Below are 4,252 nucleotides of genomic sequence, written 5' to 3' on the forward strand. Positions count from 1 at the left end.
TAGCACACACCCCTGCCTCACCCCTGTGCGCACAAGGAAGGGCTCGGACTCTTGTCCGCCTGTGGACACCCGAGCAGTCATCCCATCATGGAACTGGCGGAGGATGTTAACAAATTTATTGGGACAGCCAAAACTGAGGAGTACATCCCATAAGAGCTCTCTACAGAGGTTAGAGAAAAACGTACTGCGCCATGGTACAACAGTAATACCCATTCTCTCAAGAAAAAAACTCGTAGACTTGAGCGCAAATGGAGAAAAACTAACTTGGAAGTTTTTAGAATTGCGTGGAAAAACAGTATGTCCAGCTATAGACAGGCTCTAAAAGCTGCTAGGGCCGAGCATATCCACAAACTCATAGAAAATAACCAAAACAATCCTAGGTTTTTATTTAGCACAGTGGCTAGATTAACAAATAACCAGACGCCACCCGATCTAAATATTCCCGCACAGTTTAATAGTAATGACTTTATGAATTTCTTCACTGATAAAATAGATAACATCAGAAATACAATAACAAATGTAGATTCTACAGCGTATAATACTTCAGCTTCATTCATCGCGCCAAAAGATAAACTGCAGTGCTTTACAGCTATAAGACAGGAAGAGTTGCACAGTGTCGAATGCTTTTGAGAGATCGACAAAGGCCATAAACATGTCCTGATGTTGCTACCGGCACTTTTCCTGAAGCTGCCGGGCTGTGAAAATCATGTTGATCGTGCTCCTATTCTTCCTAAATCCACACTGGGATTCAGGCAGCATTGACTCAGTGATGTTGTTAATGAGTCTATGAAGCATCACCTTGGCCAGGACCTTACCACCCACAGAAAGGAGTGATAAGCCCCTACTATTGCCGCAGATGGCCCTGTCACCCTTGTTCTTATAGATTACAGCAATATTTGCATCTCTCCATTGCTGTGGGATGTTCTCATCAGTCCAGGCCTTGGTGATGTACCGGTAGAGGGTGCCCATACATATGTACCCCACCTCCTTCAGTAGCTCAGCAGGGATATTATCAGCGCCAGGGGACTTGTTGTTCTTAAGGGAATGGACAGATGATATAACCTCCTGAAAGGTTGGTGGTAGGCTGAGATCGTGGATGGGAGGAAGGTTTGGCAGTTCGTCCAGAATGGGGGAGTCTGCATCAGAATCCTGATTAAGCAGGGTGTCAAAATGTTCACCCCACCACAACAGGATACTATTTTGGTCCTTCAGAAGTGTTAGAACATCTGCTGTTTTCAGTGAAGTGACGCAGCAATTTGTTGGTCCGTAGATGGTTTTGACAGCATTATAGAAGTTATGCATGTCATTTTTATTGGCAAAAGATTGCATTTCATATGCCTTTTCAGACCACCATTCATTCTGCATGACCCGTATTTCCCTTTGCACCCCCGGATTGCCTGCAAATGCTTTCTGGTCTTGGTGGATGAAGGGTTTTCTAAAGTTGCCCTGTGTGCTATGTGCATATCCTTATGTAAGTTGTGGATGGTGTCTGAGTTATCGTCAAACCAATCTTGGTGGTTCCTGCTCTTATAGCCGATGGATTGTGCTGCTGCATCGTAGAGCACAGAGCTGATATAGGTCCACTGTTGTTCCATGGTGTTTTCTGAGCTCAGATAAGGTTCTGACTCCCTTAGTTTCTCATCTAGGAGATGCCGAAACTCATTTCTTGCTTCTGTGTTTCCCAAACGGTTACAATTTAGCTTCTTTTTGTTGGGCTTTTGCAGCCGCAGGGGGGAGCGCACTTTCATATGGAGCTTGGCCACAATCATACGATGGTCTGTCCAGCACTCTGCACCTCTCATGGCACGAGTGATGAGAACATCCTTGATGTCACTACACTGCACAATGATAAAATCAATCATGTGCCAGTGTTTAGAGCGAGGGTGCATCCACGAGGTCTTATACTTTTCCTTTTGCTGGAAGATGGTATTGGTTATGGTAAGGTTATGCTCAGGGCAAAGAGTCAATAATCTCATGCCATTTGCATTCACCCTACCAATGCCATGCCTGCCTAGTACTCCACTCCATATTCTGTTGTTTTGTCCGACCCTAGCATTGAAATCCCCAAGCAAGAGGATCTTGTCACTCTTAGGGATCCGGCAAAGAGCTTCATCCAGTGCCTGATAAAAGCATTCCTTTACCTCATTCTCAGATGGTAAAGTTGGTGCATAGGCACTGAGAAGTGTGGCATAACGCTTTTTTGCCAGGGGGATACGAAGGGTCATTAGCCTTTCACTAATTCCAACAGGAGAGACTTGGTAGAATGGTATTCTTGATGGCTAATCCTACTCCATAGAGATGTTGTCCACCTGGAGGGAAACCCTTCCTCTGTTAGAGAACCTTCATCCAGAAGCCTGGTCTCATTCAGGGCTGCAATATCGATGTTGTAATGGCTCAACTCAGCAGCGATCAGGGATGTTCTCCGGTGAGGTCTGTCAGAGGTACCATGCGAGTCCAGGAGAGTCCTTACATTCCATTTTGCCAGTTTTATACTGTATTGTTTCTTATTTTTCTTATTTCGACCGCAGTAGTGGAATAACCCGACAGACGCGGTAACCTATCCAGGTAAGTGATTGAATGGACAATTTTTAGGCCACCTTTTCTAGGCCCTTCCGCAATTGAGGTGAGCAGTGCGGTCCCTAAATAGGGCTGCTCAGTCGCACAGCGGTCTGCCGAAACAGCTGCCACTCAAACCCAGTTGATAGCGACCAAATACCCTGTGCCGCTGCCGTGCAGGTTTCTGACTAGGCGCTCCCAGTCTATTCATACCTGCTCCCGTTGCCAGACGCCCCATCGCCGTCAGACTTTAACCATATGTAAGCTCCAGATATTATCACCGTGGTCAGAGGTGGAAACCTGCGCAAGGAGAGTTTTAAAGTGCCAAACGGGGTGCGCCATCCCCAGTAGCACTATCTTCACCATGATTAGGTAAATCACGGTGGCAAGGGTGGTCCCAGGACAACCGGTACCCCATCTTGGCTGCAGGAGGTTGCCGGGTCCTTCATCTGTTAAGGCCCGCCTGTTGTGCACCTCCAGCGCTTTGCTTTTCTGTCAGGGTGTGCTCCCTTTGCCTTGTCTCAATAGACTTACTACAAGGCAGTGGGGCTATTTCCCCATAGCTGGGACAGTGGTTGACGGACGGCAGGACATGTCCACACAGTGGTGGGCCTGCACATCACGTCTCGGGGGCCCACTGCTGCTCCGAGATCCCCTGTAGTTTAGCCTGGGACCGTATGATACCCAGTTTCCATGTGTGGCCGCGAGGAGGCGCTACAGGAGTCTTGGTGGTGGAGAGGCTCTGTACTGGCAGGAGGAGACTTACGCACTCGGCTCCTCTTTTCACCCACTATCAAGTAGGCTAGCCAGCGGCAGCAGCTGTAAGCAGAGAGTAGCAGGCAGAGAGCACAGAAAGTGCAGCACGACATGCAACATGCAGCATGCACTAACATGCACTAACTACCAGCGTCACTACACTACTGCACTAAACACACACACACTCACTCACACACACTCACACACACACACTCACACACAAAACACTCCACTAATTTTCTCACAGCTGGTCAATACTGTACTCAAAAGACATTTCATCAAGGACTGAAATCACACGGCTTCCATCAAAACTGTTCACATTTCCGTGCTGCAAACCATTCTTCACTCACTCACTCATTCACTCTCACTCTCACTCTCTTTCACACTCACACTCATACTCTCACTCTCACTCACACTCACACTCTCTTTCTCTCTCTCACTCACACTCACTCACTCACTCTCACTCTCACTCTCAATCTCACTCTCACTCTCACTCTCACTCTCACTCTCAATTTAAATCTCACTCTCACTCTCACTCTCACTCTCAATTTCAATCTCACTCTCACTCACACTCTCTCTCTCTCTCTCTCTCACTCACACTCACTCACTCACTCACTCTCACTCTCAATCTCACTCACACTCACTCACTCACTCACTCACTCACTCTCACTCTCAATCTCACTCACACTCTCTCTCATTCACTCACTCACTCACTCTCTCTCAATCTCACTCTCACTCACTCACACTCACTCACTCACTCACTCTCACTCTCACTCTCACTCACACACTCACTCCCTCACTCTCACTCTCACTCTCACTCTCACACTCACTCCCTCACTCTCACTCTCACTCTCACTCACACACTCACTCCCTCACTCTCACTCTCACTCTCACTCTCACTCTCACTCACTCACACTCACACTCACTCACTCACTCACTC

At 47.5% G+C, this 4,252-nt stretch overlaps 1 pseudogene; it reads right to left on the reverse strand.

Annotated features, from left to right (window-relative positions):
- Positions 1-666: 666 nt before the first annotated feature.
- On the reverse strand, positions 667-2,794 carry LOC107570848 (uncharacterized; annotated as a pseudogene).
- Between the last annotated feature and the right edge of the window lie 1,458 nt (positions 2,795-4,252).

Source organism: Sinocyclocheilus grahami, unplaced genomic scaffold, assembly GCF_001515645.1.
Source record: "Sinocyclocheilus grahami isolate Dianchi unplaced genomic scaffold, SAMN03320097.WGS_v1.1 scaffold1512.1, whole genome shotgun sequence".
Classification (NCBI taxonomy): Eukaryota; Metazoa; Chordata; class Actinopteri; order Cypriniformes; family Cyprinidae; genus Sinocyclocheilus; species Sinocyclocheilus grahami.